The 23323-nt window shown below is 42.4% G+C and overlaps 1 pseudogene across 1 annotated transcript; it reads right to left on the bottom strand.

Annotated features, from left to right (window-relative positions):
* Positions 1-1040: 1040 nt before the first annotated feature.
* On the bottom strand, positions 1041-3323 carry LOC309834609 (cytoskeleton-associated protein 2-like; annotated as a pseudogene). Its single transcript has 2 exons — positions 1572-3323; positions 1041-1354 (listed from the first exon to the last, which is right to left on the bottom strand). The product of its transcript is annotated as a cytoskeleton-associated protein 2-like (transcript).
* Positions 3324-23323: the final 20000 nt, after the last annotated feature.

The following is a 23323-nucleotide window of genomic DNA, read 5'->3' as shown; positions in this document are numbered from 1 at the left end:
ATTGTATACATATTAGGTACACAGTTTAAAAGGAATAAAAACCCTACTCAGTAAAACATAAGACAATAAATAGAACAAGGACTGGCACTATTATACAAATGGAATTAATGGACGTAAATAAGAGTAAGTGTGTGAGTTTCAACCACATTCATATTATGCAGGTTTAAAACTACCTAATCTTTTACAATGACTAAATCCTTAATTGAAACTGTAGAGTTGGTGAAGGATGTATGCCATTTAAGTATTAGTTCAGAGACTTACAAAACAATTTTACTGGTGGTATTTATGTGTGGGAAGCAGAGACCTACTTACTGTGTATGACTATCATGTTTTAGGAGACATGAAGTTTTTATATTACAAGGAAGAAATCAATTTTAAGTATTAGTTATTTTAGAAATACTACCTAAACTAGGATGACATTTATGAAATATTATATATTCCTTCTCTAACTCCCTTCTGTTAGTCTGTAAACGATATCAGACGAAGTGATGGAAGTTAAAATTTTTAACATTTTAGATAGTCAAGTTAGAAAAGGAACTAAAGAAAGGAACTCAGATTTAAAGTTCTGAATGCCCACTAGGCACATGTTCTTGCTTCTAACAAAGTATCTTCTCGTAGAAATGGAGTATTAACTATCCCTCTTGGGGACCTCAGCTACAATAAAAAAGAAAGAGGCCAAGAGGCCACAGATGCAGACTCACTGGCATTGCTGGAGAGTGACAGTGAAGAACCAGGGGCAGAGTCCCAGAAACACAGGAGACCACAGCAGTCTGGGCTACTAGAATTGGGTGATAAAGCAAGCTAACTCTGTCTTGACAAAATTTACCTGTCTTAGAGAAAAAGTCAGTCTATTGAGATTGACAAGGTAGGTTTAGCTTTCCGACGCACAGGAGGCAACACCTGCTATAGAGTGGACATGAGTAAGTGCTGACTGCCGTCAATACTTAGGTACTTGGCAACTCCTGACATAAGGGACATGCAAAGCGACAACAAACCAACCAACCAACTCAGAATAATACAACCCCACTCCTTTCAGAGCTTCACTTCTCTTCTGTCTTGTCAGTCTCCGAGTACATGCGGCACAGGGCTGCGCTGGGGCAGCACACAAAAGCGTCAGTTTCACTTTCCAACTCTGTTAACTGTTCCAGTGAAGACACACAAGGATAATGGTCTTTTAACGTATCTGGCAATTTAGAAGTCTTCTCTTGAAGACATCGAAAACGTCTAACTGGTGTGAGAAACTTCAGCTGTTTAAATGCAGAATTTGTTTAGTCAAACTGCATCTTCTTTTTCACACTTTGCAAGTGTGGAGTAGTAGACACATTATATTTAATTAAGCAACCCGCCCTAATTTCTGTATTGCAGGTTTTTTTTTTTTTTTTTTTTTTTTGCGGTACGCGGGCCTCTCACTGTTGTGGCCTCTCCCGCTGCGGAGCACAGGCTCCGGACGCGCAGGCTCAGCGGCCATGGCTCACGGGCCCAGCCGCTCCGCGGCATGTGGGATCTTCCCAGACCGGGGCACAAACCCGTGTCCCCTGCATCGGCAGGCGGACTCTCAACCACTGCGCCACCAGGGAAGCCCAATGTATTGCGGGTTTTAACATCACTGGTTGGACCTTTTGTTTTGCTATCTTGCTCTTTTTTCACAACTTTGAAATACTACATTCGTAAGATGCTTATTTTCTATTTCCGGTTTTTCTGACCCCAGATTAACACTTATATCATCAATGGTGGCTTCTTGGATTTGTTCCTTGGTTGCACAAGACTCCCCAATATTTTCTCCAAATTTAACTTTTTCTTGACTCTTCATTGTCAGAATGTCAACAGTTGCATGTCGCATCTCTTCAACAGGCTGAGCTCCTGCCAGGATGGCCTTCTCATAGATTGCAGTAATATTTTCAATAGGACTCGTAAGTGGTTCAGTACAAGCAGGCATATCCAATGTTTAACAAGATTTTTGGCATCTGGAATATTTTTAATCAGGTCATTCAGTGTAACCAATACTTCTTCTTTTGGATATCCCTCATTAATCAGGTTTAGGCATTCAGAAAATGTCTTGTTTACTTTTTCAGTCAACAATCGCTGTTCGTCTTCTTCTGCCGTGGCAGTCCAGAAGGACCCAACTGGTTTTTCATCTTGTGCTTCGGGCTCAGGCTGGGTAACCACTGAGCTGGGAGGCCTTTTCATCACTCTTCCTTTGCTAGCTTTCCACTCACTCAGACGAGCCTTTCTCTCCTCCGCAGTTTCTCTGCGCTGAGTCCATCTACTGTCACTAGCTGCTTTCACCGTGGTATATCTGCACTGGTCAATGCCTTTTGACTTTTCTCTCAGTTAAGTATTAGAAGACGAAGCAGGCCTGGCTACCATTTCAGATGTCATGCTTCTTGATAGTGTCTTATTTCTTTCTATGTCCTGAGAAGAACTGTTTTGATAATAGACAAAACTGTGTTTAACTGTAATAATTCTTTCTCTCGAGATCCTTTCCAAACTGTAACACTGGCAGACATCCTACTGATGCCTTGTTTCATGGCGTCCTGGTTATTACTGTGGTGACTTCTAATAGAAGGTCGCACAAGTTGACTGCCCTGAGATGTAGTGCTCACAAATTTAGTGGCAGTCGTCGTATGTGAGGCTCTATCACTTTTCACTGTTACACTGCTGGTGTCTACAGGCTGAGACTTTGTGGCTTTAGAGACAGTAGCTGGAAGTTTCTTCATTGTTGCAGAGCTCATCTTTGACTTGTAGAGGTTTCCTAAAGGAATTAATCTCAGACTGAACAATTTGGCCACGATAAGATCCAAGCACAGGTTTCTTGGGCATGTTAGCGCCTTGCTTTGGTTTCTCTGTAGTCATTTGTTTCTATTTACTGTTTTTAAGGTGAAGTGCTTGGCTTAAGGTCATATGTTGACTTTGGGGGTCATCTTTAATTGGTAACAACGGCAGAGTTTGATTATTATCCTCAAAATTAGGTGTATCAATTGCTGTAGTTGAATTGGTTAATTCATTAGAAGGTTTTAAAGGAATACAGTTCTCTTCCATTGTTATATTATTCTTGATTCCAGTAGGTCTACCGACATTCTCTTAAGGCAAAAATGGCTGATAAAGTTTCAGAATTTTTGTCTCTTCTTGGATCTGGCCTTCAGATGTCTTCACTCTTTTGTCTCTACCACTGGATAATATCTGATTTTCCTGTTTGTATGCAAAAAAAGTTTTTCTTTTTAACAGATGCTCCTTGAGTTTTTGTCTTCTTTGCTCTCTGAACGTGGACAGGCCGTCTGACTCAGGGGCAGCTGCAGGTCCTGGGGCACGGCTGGGGTGCTCATCACAGCTCCGGACAGGGGGACGCGTCTCCAGCTCGACCGCCGCAGACTCCCTCAAGCCAGCGCCACCACACACTCTCAAGTGAAGGTTTTGAAGGTGCCCATTTCTTTGGGATATTATCCTCCCTTTCCTCATTCATGTGGCTAAGTCACCTTCACTCAGTTCCTCTGGCTGTCTATCTAGAGGCGCTGCAGTAGTGGCAGTCAGCATCCCACTGTCAGCTGTTACTGCGCTATTTACGTTGGATTTGAATTTTGCTCCTGGTGTTTCCACTTGCTATTTCTTTGCTGCGCCTTCCTTTGGGTTGGCCAGCTTCCTCTTTTGAGTATCCGTTTTTGTCAAAGGTCCCATGGGTTTATCACCAGGAGACAGGGAGGCAACATCACTCCAGGGTTTGCTGGCTGTGAGCGAACTGAATTACATGCGCAGCGACCAATCATTGCCAGCCTTTGAAAGATGTGAGTCGATTGGCCACTGACCATGGGCCATATCTGTTATTGACTGATGAGCTGGTGGCAGAGTTTCTACTTTATTCAGTTTCTCACAGTTCGTATGCCATGGTAACTGAAAATGGAACTGTGTTGCTGGGGGACTGGTGTTGCTGCACTGTACCACGTGGTACCTGAAATCTGTGTACTACGTTTCAGAACTGCGCAGAGTGAAGGTTGCCTGCATGGTAATTCAGGACATATCCATTCACTGGCCACTCGCTGTCAGTGTTTATTTCAGCTTTATACTTCTGAAACACCCCAGGCCAGCCCTTTACTTCCAGGTGGCTGCGACGTAGGCAAAGCACAGTGTTCCTTCCATCAAATGCCCATCCTTGAATGATATACCTGGTCTCCAGCTTGAGCAAGGATGGATTTTAGCCTTGAGTCTGTGCAGTTGGCATGGACTGAAAACAGCTGTTAATTAGGGGGATGATGTGCAGTATAGCACTGCTGAGAAGCAAGAATGCCATTAACAAGTTGAATAAGCCAATTGACTACCCCCATGTCAATCAAAGATGGTAAAGGGAACCAATATGTAGTCTACAGGTTTTCCTCTTTCTTCTTTGTTTCTGGTCCGTTGGTAAGAGTGAAAATTCACTCTCTCTTAGTGGTTTAGCCTTCAAAATCTAATCTAATCCTATCTAATAAACCAAGTGCTAGGGGAAGGCCTGGAAGACTAGCACAGCCTTGCTGTGTGACCTTACACAGAAATCTTAACCTTCGTTTACCTGCACTATATTCCTCCCCCAGCTTTCAAATCCTCTCCTTGCCACAGGCGTGTTGCAGGCCCCTTTGATACCCTTCAAGGTGAACTCTACCTTAACCTCCAGTGGTTTGAAGTAGTGAGGAAAATTTGGGACTTGCTGACTTGGAGCTCATTAAGATAACACTCTTTTCTTTTAATAAAAATAAAGAGTATATGCATCTCCTATTTCTTCTTGTATCTACTTAATTATATGCTTCCTTTTATGTGACAAAGAGAGCTATTAGGTATGGAAAGAGCACAGATTTTGGAATCAGACATGGCTGAGTTGGAACCTAGCCTTGTACGGAGTGTACTTGAGACATTCTATGTCATCTCACTGAGAATGAATTCGGCGTGTGGCGGCTCCCATCATTAACTGATGGTCATAAGCTGACGTATGGGTCAAATAAGCTGATGTATGTAAAACATTTCACATAGTAACTAGGACATTAAATGTGCTCAAAAATGCTATTTCATAAACTCTCTATTCTCCTTGCTACTTTAGCTTCTGGTAAATTCACAGACAAACCTCAGTTGTTCAGTCATAATGATTAACCAATCCTAAATATTTGGTATAGCTAGATTTCTTCTTTATATGACTATCTTTTCTTTCTTTCTTTTTTTTTTGAGTAGTTTTGTTCTTAACGGTTTTCTTTTGGATGTGCTTTAATATTAGAAACCTCCTCAATCATTTGTGGATGTAGATGGATGTACAAAAAGAATGAATAAATTGTTGGTATAGGCATACCTCAGAGATATTGCAGGTTCAGTTCCAGCCCACCGCAATGAAGCAAATATTGTAACAAAGTGAGTCACATGAAGTTTCTGGTTTCTCAGAGCATGTAAAAGTTATGTTTACACTATACTTGTAGTCTACTAAGTGTGAAATAGCATTATGTCTAAAAAAAACCAAAGTACATACCTTAATTAAAAAATATTTTACTGCTAAAAAAATGCTAACCATGGTCTGAGCCTTCAGCAGGTCGTAATCTTCTTGCTGGTGGAGGGTCTCGCCTTGATGTTGATGGCAGCTGACCCATCAGGGGGTTGGTTGCTGAAGGTTGGGGTGGCTGCGACAGTTTCTTAAAACAAATGACAATGAAGTTTGTCACATAAAGTGACTTTCCTTTTCCGTAGCACGCAACACTATTTGATAGCGTTTTACCCACAGTAGAACTTCTTTCAAAATTGGAGTCAATCCTCTCAAACCCTGCCATTGCTTTATCAGATAAGTTTATGTCATATTCTAAATCCTTTATTATCATTTCAGCAGTCTTCACAGGTGTAAATTCTGTCTCAAGAAACCACTTTCTTTGCTCACCCATAAGAAGCAACTCCTCTTCTGTAAAGTTTTATAAGATTGCAGCAATTCGGTCACATCTTCAGGCTCCACTTTTAATTCTAGTTCTCTTGCTATTTCCACCACATCTGCAGTTTCTTCCTCTGCTGAAGTCTTGAACCCGTCCAGGTCATCCATGAGGATTAGAATCAGTTTCTCCAAAGTCTTGTTAAGGTTGATATTTTTGGCCTCTTCCAATGAATCATGAATGCTCTAAATGGCATTCAGAATGGTGAATCTCTTCCAGAAGGTTTTCAATTGACTTTGCCCAGATCCATCAGAGGAATCACTATTTCTGGCAGCTATAGCCTTCCAAAATGTATTTCTTAAATAATAAGACTTGAAAGTCAAACTTACTCCTCGATCCATGGGCTGCAGAATGGATGTTGTGTTAGCAGGCATGAAAACAACATTAATGTTGTATGTTTCATCTCCATCAGAGCTTTTGGTTAACCCAGTTGCATTGTCAATGAGCAGTAGTATTTTGAAAGGAATCTTTTCTTCTGAGCAGTAGGTCTCAACAGTGGGCTTAAAATATTCAGTAAACTATGTTGTAAACAGATGTGCCGTCCGCTAGGCTTTGTTGTTTCATTTACAGAGCAAAGGTAGAGTAGATTTAGCATGATTCTTAAGGGCCCTAGGATTTTCAGAATGGGTTATGAGCATTGGCTTCAACTTAAAAGTCACCAGCTTCATTAGCCCCTAACAAGAGAGTCAGCCTGTTCTTTGAAGCTTTGAAGCCAGGCATTGACTTCTCTCTAGCTGCAGAAGTCCTAGATGACATCTTCTTCCAACATAAGGCTGTTTTGTCTACACTGAAAATCTGTTGTTTAGTGTTACCACGTTCATTAATGACCTCGGCTCGTTCTTTTGGGTAGCGTGCTGCAGCTTCCGCATCAGTATTTGTTGCTTCATCTTACACTTTTATGTTACGGAGATGGCTTCTTTCCTTAAACCTCATGAACCAACCTCTTCTAGCTTCAAACTTTTCTTCTGAAGCTTCCTCACCTCTCTCAGCCTTCATAGAATTGAAGAGAGTTAGGGCCTTGCTCTGGATTAGGCTTTGGCCCAAGGGAATGTCGTGGCTGGTTTGATCTTCTATCCAGACCACTAAAACTTTCTCCATATCAGCAAGAAAGCTGTTGTGCGTTCTTATCATCTGTGTATTCACTTATCATCTGTGTATTAAAATAGCACTTTTAATTTCCTTCAAGAATTTTCTCTTGCATTAACGACTTGGCTAACTGTTTGGTGCAAGAGGCCTAGCTTTCAGCCTGTCTTGGCTTTTAAGAGGCCTTCCTCACTAAGCTTAATCACTTCTAGCTTTTGGTTTACAGTGAGAGACTCTTCCTTTCACTTGAACACTTAGAGGCCATGTAGGGTTATTAATTGGCTTTATTTCAATATTGTTGTGTCTCAGGGAATAGGGTGGCCCAAGAGGAGGGAGAGAGATGGGGGAATGGCTGGCCTATGGAGCAGTCAGAACACACACAACATTTATTAAGTTCTTATATGAGCACAGTTTGTGGCACGCCAAAACAATTACAATAGTAGTATCAAAGATCACTAACCAGAGATTGCCATACAGATATAATATAATATAATAATGAAGAAGTTTGAAATATTGTGAAAATTACCAGATGTGTCATGGAGACATGAAGGGAGCAAATGCTGTTAGAAAAATGGCACTGATAGACTTGCTTAATGCAGGGTTGCCACAAAGCTTCAATTTGTAAAAATCTCAATATCTGCGAAGCACAATAAAGCAAAGGGGAATAAAATGAGGTCTGCCTGCCTTTCATTTCAGCCCCGGTGATGTGCAAGTCATTTTGCTCTCCTTTTCTCTGGTCTGGTAACCTGTTGTGATGTATAGTAACATTCTTCAGCTGGTGGAGAGCTTTACCTCTGAAATAATTCAGTTTGCCCCACAGATATTTTGTTGTTGTTCTATAGTTGGCACAGTATCAAAGTTTGTCACCATGATGTTTTATTTGCCAGCCCCTTGTAGACAGCCTAGAACAAGAGCTGGTGCAGTTTGAAATGGCAGAAATAATGCTTTGTATTCAGTAAAACCCATTACATTTACTCTTCTTGGCTCACAAGAAAACTACCTTTTGTTTGCAGTTAGGCTGAGGTCATGACTGGGTTCAGGCAAATAGAATGTGGGGAGAAGTGACAGTCTGGCCAAAAAACTTTTCGAGAAATCGATAACATTATGTTCTGATCCCCTGGTGACTTCTAAGGCTGTATTTTTTAAATGGAGAATGATATGGAAGGATACTGGTTATCACTCAGAGGAAAACCACCTCAGAGAACCACCTGGACCTGCATCAGAAAATGATATGCACATGAAGTCAGTCTTTGTTGGGTTAAGCTTCTGAGCTATCAGGGCTTGTTTGTTACCAAAGCATAGCCTATTCTATGCTGACTAAAACAGTTCCCTATCTAACTCATGGGACTTTTCTGGAGATAAAATGATACCGCACTCCTGTTAGTACTTTATAAAGTGTATAGGAAAGCAATATGTGAATGTATCATGTTGCTATTTGTGGAAAGTGCCCAGGTTTGGAAGGTAAGAGACCAAAAACAAACTCTTATAAGCATGTCAAGCCCTCACATCTCTCTTATATTTAGCCCTGTCATCTGCAAAGTAACAGTCCTAATCCTTGTCGTGACTACTTCTCCGGGTTGTTTCAAGATGCAGATGAAATCATGGATGTGTAAGAACTTGGTAAACTGTAAAGTCCTGTCAGATAATAGGCACTGGGAGCTTCCCTGGTGGTGCAGTGGTTGAGAGTCCGCCTGCCGATGCAGGGGACACGGGTTCGCGCCCCGGTCTGGGAAGATCCCACATGCCGCGGAGCGGCTGGGCCCGTGAGCCATGGCCGCTGAGCCTGCGCGTCCGGAGCCTGTGCTCCGCAATGGGAGAGACCATGGTGGTGAGAGACCCGCGTACCGCAAAAATAAAAAATAAAAAAAATAAGAGGCACTGGAATGATTTCTCTGGAGCTTCAAACCCATCTCAGGATTACCCTTTTAACATAGAAGAGGGATGCCTCACTACCCTAAAGTATTACTGATTTCTAGAATGTCAGCACAGATTCTTATTCAGCAAAGCGTGAGCCCAAACCTCCTGGATGTAATCTGAAACATTTGGCAGGCTTTTTCTGCCTGGAACATCTGCTTGAAGCTGAAAATAAAGGTGGCTGTAATTCTAAACACAGAATGTCTGGAGGGGAGAAAAAAGAACCTTGAACAAAGATTTAATCTCTCCTGAAGACGAGGGTAGAGGAGGGGAGAAGGGTATGTGACTGCGGTCTGGTGTAGGAGAGGGAGAGAGGTCAGACTTCACTTGGGGGGACAACTCATGGACCCCAGGAAGGTCGGGGTCACGGCTACATAGTTGCCTACAGCATATGTTTGCAGGAACGGAAGTCCCCAGGATTCCAGTCCACTCCATAGCTGGCCTCTGAAACTCCCTGGGTGAAGCATCTTTTTAGCCAACCCCTTTGCTTCCTATCTAGATCCAACCAGCGGAACAGTCTTGTTGGGGGGTATTGTGCCAAAAGTTAATGTTGTCCTAAGGAGACGTTGGGGGAATGAGGAAACTGAGATGCAGTTTTGATGTCATGTGGAGACACAGTGTGTGATTCAGAGATGAAACTCTGAGGCCCAAGTCAACCAACAGGCCCTTCAACCCAACTTTTCCACGTGAGGGCTTCATTGCAAGGGCAGCTGCGTCCTTGAGTCTCAGTGTTCACCTTCGTAACTCTCTCCACATGCCAGGCACCCTACTAAGTGCTTCACAAATGTTAGCTCATTTATTAGTCATACAAAGGCCCTAGGAAATAGGTACCAAGGCCCAGAGAAGTTGAGTTCTGGGTCACAGAAATAAAAAGTGGCACAACCAGGATTCAAACCCAGGCAGCGGGCGCTGCAGCCCACGTTCTAAACACTGAACTCTGCTGCCTCCTCCAGAAGAGGAGTGGAATATGCTTGTTGATCTTGGAGCTCCAATGGCCTCCCATATCCTGGAATTTTTCTGACTTAAATTCGTCAGATAAGAGTCAATTAAAGAAAAAAATCAAACAAGAAATCCACGTCTTGACCAGTCCATGTTGTGCAGATATGTGCACGGAGCTAACAGAAATAAATTGTAAATCCTCTTTGTCAGTTCCTTGCTACTGCAAACAGCCTCACTCTTTGAGGTTCCGAAGTGAGTCAAACGCATACACCGGAGACCCCTCAGGGCCCAGAGCGTGGAAAGCCAGACCTGAGTGAGCTCATTACCTATCACTTGGTTGTTGGATGAAATAAATAAATAAAAAGAAAACCCTCTGGAGTTATGCTTGCAGTCGGGACGCTAACATTCATTAATATATGTTCATAAAAATGCGTGTCTGCGGCACATGTTCGTTGCTCGTCACAATGCTTATACGCACCTCATTAATTACCAGTTGCCGGGACTTCCCTGGTGGCGCAGTGGTTAAGAATCCTTCTGCCAATGCAGGGGACATGGGTTTGAGACCTGGTCCGGGAAGATCCTACACGCCGCAGAGGAACTAAGCCCGTGCGCCACAACTACTGAGCCCACGTGCCACAACTACTGAAGCCCATGCACCCAGAGCCCGTGCTCCACAACAAAAGAAGCCACTGCAATGAGAAGCCCATGCACTGCAACAAAGAGTAGCCCCCGCTCGCCACAGCTAGAGAAAGCCTGCGCACAGCAACGGAGACCCAACACAGCCAAAAATAAATAAATAAATTTATTTTAAAAAAAATTACCAGTAACAAATTACCTTTGTGAGGAATCTGGAAAAAGGAAAGTGTGAGATTAGCAATTAGTATTTGTCTCCGACTTTCCTTGATAGTTGGTTGCTCACCTTGTAATGATTCGAGCATCACGCAACTGGGTTTTCAGTGAGTCTTCTCTCTGGACTCCGTGTCTCCATCTCCCAAATGAGTATTTTTCTTCCGTCTTCCCTTCCTACTACTAAGTCAGCGTTTTAAGTGTGGCCCAGACCACCTGCATCTGGTTTGTTGGGGGGTGGGGGTGGATTTATTAAAAGTGGGGAGTCCCTGGCTCCAGCACAGGCCACTGAATCAGAAACTCTTTACAAATGAGGCCTGGGTGGGCTGACTGCGTGAACCAGTCTATAACCCCTAGCTCAGAGTTGCTTTCATTTTCAGAAGTGTTCTGATTTTGATAATAAACTCCATGGGCACTCCAGGCCTGAAACTCTGCATTGTCACATGTGCCCCAGGTGATTCTTATGCCTATTAAAGTTTGAGAACCACCATCCTAAGTGTGGTAGAGGGCTTGGACAGGATAAAACTGTCAGTAGTAGTGAGTATGATGGAAAAAACACTCTCAGATGTCATTTATAAAAATCATATTCTTACGAATATCACTTGTCTAGGATAGAAGAAGGATTCTATAGGGAGAAAACCATGCAAAATATGCTATCTTACATATTAATTATGAGACTATTTCTCTGATTGGCCTCAAACAAGTCAAGAAATCTGGCAAACCCACGTCAAGGAACACAGTAGAGTTCGTCCCTGCCTAGAAATTCTATGAAGGCAGGTTCAGGTGTGGCCTGAACACAAACCCATGAGCTTCTTCAGAACTGGCCCTCAAAGAGTGACCACCATGAAACAGCATCCTAGCATTGTCCACAGGGCTGAGAAACTTTGTGGGCAGAAGTCACAGACTGGCAGTCCCTGGCCGCTAGCCACCCACAGCTGTGTTCTGTTCTGCGCACAGTGATTTACACATTTTGTGTCATTTTCAGACATTTAAAAATGGGAGATTTTGGGCTTCCCTGGTGGCGCAGTGGTTGAGAGTCCGCCTGCCGATGCAGGGGACGCGGGTTCGTGCCCTGGTCCGGGAAGATCCCACATGCCGCGGAGCGGCTGGGCCTGTGGGCCATGGCCGCTGAGCCTGCGCGTCCGGAGACTGTGGTCTGCAATGGGAGAGGCTGCAACAGTGAGAGGCCTGCGTACCGCAAAAAAAAAAAAAAGGGAGATTTTATGTCCAAAAATTATTTCTAATTTCTCTGGAAATACCAGAGGGATTGGCAAATGTGGATTTTGTTCCCACGTGGCAGGAGTTGACTAGCTCAATAGTGACCACGCTCTTGGCATGGAGCTTAGGTTTTTACTTCACTCTGGTCCCCAGCCAGCCTGCTTCCTTCATTTCCATCTCCTGCCAAGCCCCATGGCTGGGATGTTGCTGCTTCTGCTCTGTGACCTGGGAGTTCTCAACCTCGGCTGCATATTAGAATTAACTTGGGAGCTTTAATTTAAAAAAAGGAGGAGGAGAAACCAGAGGAGGAGAAGGAGGGAAGAAGAGAAAGAAGATGGAGAGGAAGAAGAAAGCAAGAAGCAAAGCAGAAGGAAAAGATTGGGCTTATGACAGATTACTACTGCAGAACCTCATTTGTTGGGCCTAGGAATCTGTATTCTTAAGCTCTCCGGGTGATTCTATATGCCAGGAGAGGATTGAGAACCACAGGTTCACCCTGAGAATCTTTCCAGAAGCTGCCTCAAGGGAGGATCCCAGCAGGTTCTTGAGTGCCTGAGGGCTCATCTGTAACTACTGTGTTTAAGAATCGCCTGGCGAATTTGACCTTAAGATGCTACCCCCAGAGATTCTGTTTAAGCGGGTGGTATGGGGCCAGGGTTTGTAGTTTTCACAGGTGATTTTGATGCAGGTAGTCCAGAGCCCACACGCCGAGCAGGATGCTTGTCCAGAGCTCTCCTTCCCTTCCTTCTAACAAGGTTTTTTTCTGTGATTTTAAAAGAATCCCACCCTGTTCTTTTCACCTGACTTCAGTGAATAACTGGTCTCTGAGGGATGAGCTGTCGATGTTTAAGTGCTGTCGAAATTTAAGTGCAAGGAACACTTCTTGGCCAGAGCTAATTCTCCCCTCCTAGGCCTTTTTGGCACCATTTGAACTTTCAGAAATGCTGTCTCTACTATGATAAAATGGTGCAAATGGAAGCTCATCAGAGGAAAGGGCACTCACGTTTTCCCTGACTCTGATTCCGTTTGTTCCACTTTGCCATTCTTGATGTGGCTGAAAGTCCTGATAAGTGTTTTCTATTTGATAGTTCCTTTCGAGGTAAGAAAGAAAGAGAAATGGGAACACATAGGAGAAATTCTTGTGACATTGGGTTAGGTAAAGATATCCTAGATAAACCACCAAAAGGGTAATCTATAAAAGAAAAAAATGATAATTTGAACTTTATCACAGTTAGGAACTTCTGCTCTTTGAAAGTTACTGTTGACATGGAGCAACTATTTGCAAATCCCGTATTTGATAAAGAACTACTTCCAGCATGCATAAAGAATTCTAGAATTCTCAAATATTAAGAAGATGAAAACAAGCCAATTTTAAAAATAGGCAAAAGATTTGACTAGACACTTCACCTTATAACGAGATGAAAAATAGGCATGTAAAAGGAAGAATCTCACTATCTTTACTCATTAGGGAAATGCAAATTAAAACTACATTGTGATGCCACTACATATGTATTAGATTGTCCAAAATTAAAAAGACTGACCACATCAAATGTTAGTGAAGACGCAGAGGAAGGGAGCTCTCCTACACGGCTGCTGGGAATTAAAATGGTACAAGCACTTTGGCGAACAGCTTGGCAAGGTTTTAAATGATTAATCCAGTGCAACAGGATCCAAACATTCTACCTCTAGGTATTTACCCAAGGGTAATGAAAGTATATGTCTATATAAAGACTTGTACCTAAATGTTCATAGCAGCTTTGTTTGTGATCTCCTCAAACTAGAAACAATACAAATGTTTATCAACGGGTTAACACACACACAAATTGTGGTATATACCAGGGGGGTACTACTCAGTAATAAAAATAAACTGTGGATACATGCAGCAATATAGGTGAATTTAAAAATAATTACGCAAAAAAACCCACAGTATATACTATATTGGTTCCATTTATATAAAATTCTGGAAAATGCAATCTACGACAGAAAGCAGATCGTGGTGGTTGCCAGGGAAAAGGGTGAGAAGAAATGGGAGGAAGGGATTATGAAGAGAGAAGAGAGAACTTTTGAGGGTGATATGTTTATTGTTTTAATTGGCTTCCTGGGTATGTACATACATCAAACTTTATCAACTTTTATACTTTAAATATGTGCAGTTTATTGTTTGCAGTTTTACTTACACAAAACTGTTTAAAAAGAGAAGAAAAACTGAACAACAGAAAATTAGTTCTGTGATTTCAAAATTTTTTTTAATTTTTATTTGATGAATATTTTTCTGTTATAAGTGATAGAAAGTTGAACACAGACTGGCTTAGGTGAACCTGAGTCCTCTAGAAGATGTTTGCCTCATTAGAAGGAATAAAAGTGAAATTATGGAAGCTAAAGCTTAGAGAATTTTCTATTCAACTCTTCTTCCCCATCTGGCATGTTCAGCAATAAATGAACTTAACTCACTTTCCCATTTCCTTTCTAAAAAGTGTTTTCTTCTGAAAGCTCAGAGACAGAACAAGAGCATAGCGTCTTGGCTGGGCGTAAGATGCTATTTCCTCCAGCAAGTGGGCAGGACCGTGAAACAAGGAAGAATGTGTTTTCTCCCTTTTATTAAGGTCTTTGGCTAAGGTTTTTCTTTTCTCTTCCTTTTGCAGAGGGAAAAGTGTAGGTCAGTTACTTAGAAGGCAGGTCACACTGAAGAGCTGGAAATTATAAGGACACTTAAGGCTCCATGAGGACGAAAATTCATCTGTGGCTCTGGATCCCAGATTGTGGTGAAAAGACACAATGCCCTTTTCCGCCTACCAATGTGCCATCTGAAAAGAACTTTCATTTCGGTCATTAAATATAAAGGACAGGGCAATGGTAGTGTCTAGACAGTCCATGATGTGGGTAATCAAGGGGGTGCTGACAGCTAAAGAGAAGATGAGTTTTCAACTCATCTGGTCCATGAGAAATGGGTGTTAAAAGACCCACTGCATAGATAAACAAGGTAAAATTTCTGGAGAACTCATAATATTTTTCTAATAAAATTTAAACTTCTAGGCATTCATTCTTCCCACCAGGAATAGTTAACATAACTTTTATCATTATCTCCACTGTGTCCCAGAAGGGATACTGACTGCTCCATCATCCCTCCAGAGAAGTTAGTCCACCACAGCTTCTGGAAAAGTTAACCATCCATATCACATGACCTTGCGCCCTGGCCACAGTGATTGGACCAAGTGTACACCTGACCTAAGGCCAGCCAGTGGCATCAACCAATCAGATCCTCTATGGGGAATCTGATTTAAGACGCAAGGACCCATCTGACTATAGTCAGATGGTGGTGGGTACTAATGTTGAAGGGTTACAATATGTTGAGGTGTTGAGAAGGCTGAATGGGGGAGGTCGTGAGGTTCCCAGGGACATTGAGTTTAGTGTCTGTTTTTCACTTTTGTAGTTCCAATCCTCCTGAAAGCTCTGCCACCTTTCTTGGATGTCTGTGTTCTCACCTATTGTATCCTTAAAGTAAACCCCTCATTGATTTAGTGTGAGTAGGTTCCTGCCCTTATAATCCAAAGAGCCTTGACTACCATTGACCAACATCATAGGGCTAGAAGTACCTTACAGTATACAAAAGAACTTTCATAAGAATACAATTTATTTCTCCCAATAAGTTTATGAGATAGAAATTCTTATTTTTATTTTGCAGAAAGGGACCTGGGGAAATATATTTCAAGGAGAGGAAATCAGTTGTCCAAGGTCACACAGATGGTAAATGGCAGATTTGGAATTCAAACCTAGGTGCTCTGAGACGAGGTTGCCATTTCTACCATAGCTAACCGGTTGTAGTTACAATATAGGTTTGGCTTTGTGTAATATAGGTTAAAAAGAATAAGAGGCTTAAACAATGTTTCTCCATGACGAAACAGTTTCTGAGTAGGTAGTCCAGTGCTGGTTTGCTGGTTTTGTTCCCTGTGATTATGCAGAGCCCCAGGCTCCTCTGTCCTGATGCTCTACCATCCCCAGGGTGTTGGCCTTGCCTCCTGTTCCAATATGGCTTCCTTCCAGGACCATGTTCTAAGAAGCAGAAGGAAAAACGGGGATGCACAGAAAGGGCCTATTTCCTCTTTAAGGATAGGTGCCATAAGTCATGCACACGGCTTCCCATCACATGGCACTGTCCATGATGTAATTACTTGAACGTATGTAACAGTAAGGGAGGCTGGAAAATGTAATCTTTATCAGCAGTAGCCATGCCCTCCGCTGATAATTGGGAGGTGCCTCTAGTGCTGTTGTCATGGAGGAGACTCAGGAAATAATGGATTCCGGTGACAACTGGAAGTCTCTGCCTACATCCCTAGGTCCTCAAAATCCAGATTGGCTCCTCTCCCCATTCAGAAGTGGTTGTGCAAATTCACACTAAGATAAAAATGACTGGCAAGGGACGCTGTTTGAGAGGAGATCCCACAGGCAGAGGACACAGGAACACAAAAAGAAGGAGCAGAGCACCCTAAAGAGATAGTTGGGGGGAACTCCCATGGGGAAAATGATACAAAATAGGAAGCTAGGGGAAAAAAGTCAAAACCTGCCAATTGCACAGTTTTGCGAAGATCAGTTTTATTCCGCAAATTCTTTCTGTTCTGTGATTTTGAGGGTAAATGTGGGTGTAACAGTAATAGGTCAATTAAATCAGTCGCTATCTTTTCCACTAGGAGTAAATAAAATTTCCATACCAGATGCTGGACACCCCAGACTGGTGAATTAAAACACAGACTGGCCCAGTCCCACCATTCTCTCAATAGTTTTCCTGTCTTTTTAGTGTTTGTCTTTTTCCCTTAATGAGTGAAACTCAAAGAAACCTCAGATGCCTCATTCCTTCCATAGCAACAATGTTAACATTTTAGGTTTCAACCCTAAAGGTGGGGATGACATTGTTAAAGTTCTTCTTTTGGTCAAGCTTAATGTTGAGGCCATCATGTCCTCCCGATTTTGTGCTGAGTCTCTTCCTGGGTCGAGAGATTTGATGATGTCACTCATCGGCTTGAGAATTGGTAGAGCCTCAGACACCACGTGGGTGAGCCCATCTTAAAGGCCTGAAAACTCAGACGGAGAGGGGGAGATTTCGTAATCATTTCTGGTAGAGCTGAGGCTAGAATCCCCATCTCTTCACTCCCACGCCTGTGCTTTCTGCCACACCAGCAGCTTTTGTCCTTCTAGCCTGTACTTTATTAAGAATACTCTTTCCGTCATTTATAGGGGTGACCCTAGAAGAACCAGCAGGTGTCTCCATTACTCCCATTGTTAGACCTTCCCTTTTCTGTAAAAAGAAGGTTCAGAGAGCTTCAGCCCACCCACCTAGCACCGCTCTGTAACTGTGGTAAAGCGGTGACGTGTGGGTTTCCCAGGAGGGGCCTGATCCTGGTGGCTGAGGCAGCAGGAAAACCTATGTAGAGTGGCTCAGGATGGGAGTGTATCTCCTCCTTGCCCCTGAGGCCAATCACTAGTTCGAATCTGCTTTCTCACATCCTTCCTGAGGCAGCATAACTTCCAAAAGTCAGAAACCCAGGAGTGAATTGGACTAGTTAATTAGACTGGGGAAGCCCCTGTGTTGATTTTTACAACCTCCAGAAATAAATACCATGTGAATTCGACATGATTAATGTGGACGCCGACGCCAAAAAAGTAATAAAGATTTGACACTTATTAAAAAGTGTTGCCAGGAAAATATGAATGATTATTTCAATACAAGTGTCGTGTGGTGCGTATCCCCCTGCTTTCCTTTAATTTCCCCACAGATAAGCTGCTGTGCCTGCCATACCCCTGTGGAGCAAATGAGAAATTATATTTGGAATTAAATTTTAAAAAGAAACTGCAGTTGTTTTAATTATAAGTTACCCAGTGTGGGTCCTGAGCTAGACAGGCTCTCAGGCACTGATAAACTGGGGTGTCAAAATTGACATGGGGGGCTTCCCTGGTGGCGCAGTCGTTGGGAGTCCGCCTGCCGATGCAGGAGACACGGGTTCATGTCCCGGTCCGGGAAGATCCCACATGCCGCGGAGCCTGCGCGTCTGGAGCCTGTGCTCCGCAATGGGAGAGGCCACGGTGGTGAGAGGCCCGCGTACCGCAAAAAAAAAAAAAAAAAAAAATGGGACTGAGATCCAAAACACGGGACTTGGCTTTGCAGCAAATATTAATGCAATGCTCAACTCCCATGGGGAGGAGCATATTCATTATTAAATTCAAAAGCAGGTTGAGAGCCTTTTTCATTCTAGCATCCATAGGCCTTCTAGCTATGTAAATCCTATTAAACCTAATGGGACTCCTCTGATTAAGGCTCCGTGCTCTAAATCCAGAAGATGCTCATCGGTGCCTATTCTGAGGGAGCCTCCTGAGGTCTATTGGGTAAATAATCTATATATTAAAAAGTCCTTAAGTTATCATTAGAACTCAAAAAGTCTCCTCCAGCACATGTACTGAATGGAATCCACACTAGGTACTAGGAATTCCAATGTAACTGGTAACCCTTTCTTATTTTTAATTTTTTTTTTTTTTTTTTTTTTTTTTTTTGCGGTATCCGGGCCTCTCATTGTTGTGGCCTCTCCCGTTGCGGAGCACAGGCTCCGGACGCGCAGGCTCAGCGGCCATGGCTCACGGGCCCTGCCGCTCCGCGGCATGTGGGATCTTCCCAGCCCGCGGCACGAACCCGTGTCCCCTGCATCGGCAGGTGGACTCTCAACCACTGCGCCACCAGGGAAGCCCTATTTTTAATTTTTATTGAAATATAGTTGATTTACAAAGTTGTGTTAGTTTCAGGTGTACAGCAAAGTGATTCAGTTATACGTAAAATATATATATATTCTCCTTTTGACATTCTCTTCCATTATACTCAATATCTTGTAACAACCTATAATGGTAACCCTTTCTAATTCCGCATAACTGAAATAACACACTTGTCCTTCCTGTCTTACACTTGCTTCTCCTCTTGTGCTTTTAATATCAGTTATTGGCACCACCATCCACCCCCGTATTCCTCCCTTCTCCCGCGTCTTAACTGAAGCAGACACCACTAATCATCCAGGCGCCATTTCCTGCTGACCCGAGATGCTTTTCATCTAGAACTCTAGCCCAACACTGCCCATGTACAGAATTGGCCCTCAGTGTGAAAACATTTTCCAGTTCATCCTAATAGCTTGTCTCATCCACATCTCTGACTGGTCACTGAGTGCAATGGAATATACCTTCTACATAGCTTTTTCATTTGCACTTTCTTCCTGTCTGCATTTTTAGCACCCTCCTCAAAGGCCCTTCAGGGTCTTCCCCTCCCCTTCTGAATAAGTTTCAAGTCCTAATTCTCCAACTTTTATTAACCCCCTCTCTGCACTGTTTCCTTCTGAGTCATCCCAACTAACGCAGTTCTCTAAATGCAGGAGGCTGTTTCAAGCCACCGTGCCTTTGCTTCTGCTGTGCCCCATGCCTGGAATGCCTCCCCACAGCTCCTCTGTAAGGACTTTCCTGCCCCACCTCTCTCCTTTAAATCTCTGCTATACTGTGTCCAGACTCCAATCACAGCATACTATTGCCACAGCCGAGGTCCCGTCTCTTGGAGATGCTACGTTTGATCCTTTAGTTAGGATGAGGACTTCCAGATCTCACCGTTGTCTACTTCCCCTTTGTAATTAGTGAGACGGCTATGGGGTAGCATTTTGCAACTGTGTGAATGTCCTATTCTCCACCAATAGTTTACCCAGTAGTTTACCAGATACTGCTAATCTTTGCTGGAACCAACTATTACATAAGGCATTGAAAAATGGTCATTTTTCTATTTCCATCATTTCTTACATTTCTCATCTAGTATTGCTGTAAAAAGAATGACCAAATATTTTTGTAAGTAGCATTCAATATACTATAGTCCTTTACTATTATTATTTCTTTCTGTGGGAACCAGTGGGAACTATTCAAGTCGGCTCTTACGTCATTCTAATGTGCTTCTGCTATGCTTGCACACCCTCTGGTACCGAATAAAGTGCCAGGTTCTCCTTCTCCTGTCTCTGCTCCAGACTCAGATCCAGGCATTTCTCCAGGGAGCTCTGGTGTTTTGCAGTTGGAATGGTATTTAGAATCCAAGGTGTGAGTCCTACTAGGTATCATTGCTTCCGGGCCCTGAGTTTATAGTAGAATTTTCTCTTCAATCTTAACATAATTGACATTACAAGGTTTGTTCTAACCTTCTTTTATTTTGTATGTACATTTCTTTTATAGTAAATGTCTTAGTCCTAAGAACATTGATATGTTTACTTTATCCTATTCTCTATATGAAAGAGTTTGGGGATTATTAAGCTCGTTTTAATACTCACAATACATCTATTATCTAACGTTCCAGGATTCTTTGTGGTCCTTTGTAGGTTCACGGGAAGTACAGAGAGGTCCTGTGTACTCGTCACCATATTTACCCCACTGGTTACATCTTGCTTGACTATAGTACAGGATCGAGACCAGGAAATTAACATCAGTACGATCCACAGCGCTTATTCAGATTTTCCCGGCTTTTCATGCATTCATTTGAGTGTGTGTGCGTACGTGCATAACTCTATGCAATTTTATCACATGTGTGGATTCCTATAACCACTACCACAGTCAAGATACAGAACTTTCCCATTGCCGCAAGGCCCCTTCATTTGCAGTTCTTTTTGTCTTAGAATATATCCCTCTAAATTTTTATAACCAGAGAACTGTGTTTAGAAGTTACTTGAATTAACTCTTTTTCTGTGTTCTATGCCATTGATTTAATACAATTTCATCTGTTTCTGTTTGTCTTTAATTTTAGGGTTTGCTTTTTTTCACCCCTTTTGATCTCATTTCAAAATCAAAACTACCCAAAGGTATACTTGGGGAATTCCTGCTCCCACCCCTATCTTCCTCATCCCATCCCCACCTAGTTCCTAGAGGTAACAGCTTTTCATTGTTTCTGAGATATTTTCCCTATGATTCCTTTTGCAGAAATAAGATACATGCTTTTCTTATTTTTTTTCTTACACAAAAGATAACACACTGTATTTGCTTTTTGCAGCTTTATAGCAGGGGTTCCCAGACCAGCTTCGGTTAGGCCTAGGGTACCATGGGTGTGCCTCGGGTACCTGTGGGTGGCTGGACTTGTGCCTGGGTGGGTGGGTGTTTGAAGAGGGGAAACACACGGTGTTTCAGGCTTATCATCTCTGCTGCTACCTTAGCTGCACACTTGCCATGAGTTTTGTGTGATGAGATTTCTATGGAACACTTTGCTTAGAATAAAATATTGAAAACCACTGATACAGATGGAAGAAAGAAGAATCATTTGCAAGTACACAAAGCTAGCAAATAAGGAGCACAAACTTGCTTTGTTCGGAGAAAACCCAATTCCGCCGGAAAGAATGAGTTTAGACTGGCAGGAGCTGGCCACTGGTTATTTCTGGCTATTCCCTGCTTACCATACCGCCCCCAGTTCTTGTCTCCCTTCTCGGCCTCGCCCTGAGGCCCAGGTGAGGCTGGCCTCTGGAGACTGCACCATAAGGATTGCCTTGCCGTTTGGCTTCTATCTGAGTCTGGCCAGAGATTGGGGTGGTGGGGAGAGAGGTTTAGGGTTGCTAAATTTTGCAAATAAAAATACAGGATCCCAGCATCTCCCATTCCCCTCCTGCCAGCCCCTGGTAATCACCATTCTACTTTCTGTAAGTTCAACATTTGTTGTTTAGAGTTCACATAACAGTGAGCTGTGACATACGGTATTTGTCTTTCTCTGTCTGTCTTATTCTATTTAATTTTCTTCCAGTTCATTCATGTTGTAGCAAATGGCAACATTTCCTTCTTTATCGTGGTTGAATAATATTCCATGATACTCTATAATATATATAGCATAATATATAATAATAATAACGCACTATGTACTTCAAATTTACTGTGAGAGTAGATCTTATGCGTTCTCATCACACACACAAAGAAAAGGTAACTGAGGCAAAGGATGTGTTAATTAACCTGATTGTGGTAATCATTTCACAGTGTATACATATATCAAGTCATCACACTGTACACTTTAAATATGTATATTTTTATTTGACAACTCTATCTCAATAAAGTGGGGGAAACATACAGGTTCCCAGTGAAGTTTAAACTGTGGGTAACCAAAAACATTTTGTAATGTAAGTATGTCCCATGAAGTATCTGGGACATACTTTTACTATAAAATTATTTGTTGTTTATCCGAAACTCAAACTGTGTGCATCCTCTATTTCACCTGGCAATCCTAGAGAAGCTGGGGTGTTTATTCCTGTTCCTTCTGCTTCTTGGCTGGGATTTTGATAAGGACTGTGTTCCTTTGACAACAGCTTGTGTTGGGAACCCCCTTCTATGGCTTGAGTTTTCACTGGGCTCTGGAAACTTGGTTCCCATCGCTTCACACCTCCCACTGTTTCTAGTCTCTGAGAGCCTCACCCTCCCTTGTTGGAAATAGTCCCTTCATAAAATTCAGTTCAATAAAATCCTCTGGAATAGGCCATCTGCTTCCCGCCTGACACATGGGCCACCCCTGTACAGGCCACCATCAGGCCCCTGGTCTGTCGGAACAGGGTGCCCCTAGCTTGGAGCTTCACACTGTGTTATTCTCCGGGACAGCAGATCAAGTGAGTGGGTCCAGTGGTCAGTCACCAGCACATCGGTATCTACCTCGAGGATTGGAATTAGAACATGGTATAAGCAGAAATAATCTACAGAAGGTGTTTTCTAGGCTAGATATCAGATTGGATTCCAGAAAAATAAGGAATGTCAGTGTTTTACATACATCCACATGTGCATGTATACATACACATACATATATACGCATGTACACATATACAATAGGTATTCTAATTTTATTTTTGAAGTTCATTTTTAAGAAAAATTTTCTTAAAGTGAATTTCTAAGAAAAAGAATCTTAAAAGAAAAAAACCCATAAACCTATTCCTTTTGTTTAATAATCTGCCTTATCTGCTAGAAAGGAAAAGTAAAACAAACCAAGGGAGTTGAGTGTGGTCCTCTGCAGGAGGAGGGGCCATGGTTTCCCATGCAGGCCAGTTTCAAGAACCATGAGGTGACGTATGTCATCTATTGGGTGATCAATATTCTTTATCTTGTCTCTTGATTTATAATTTCAGAACATAATTTGTGAGATGTTATTCTTTGTGTTTTTAATAAAATGAAAAGCATTTGGTTTCTTCAATTTGTCATTCTTTGTTTAATCATAAAATTTAAAATTTGCACATAATTTCCGTAATTCCTTGCAGCAGTTCATTTGAGAGATCATTCTTTGATGTCTGTCTTAATCTAAGCATGCATTATACCTCGTGAGGCCCAGTGGTATCCCATCAACAATGCACTGTAACATAAAGCATGTCTTTGATGAACGAAATTGGGAAAAA

The sequence above is a fragment of the Grampus griseus genome (genome assembly GCF_964374135.1).
Source record: "Grampus griseus genome assembly, chromosome: 16".
NCBI classification, from domain to species: Eukaryota; Metazoa; Chordata; class Mammalia; order Artiodactyla; family Delphinidae; genus Grampus; species Grampus griseus.
The sequence above is the reverse complement of the archived record's forward strand: the minus strand, read 5'-3'. Positions and strand labels throughout refer to the sequence as shown.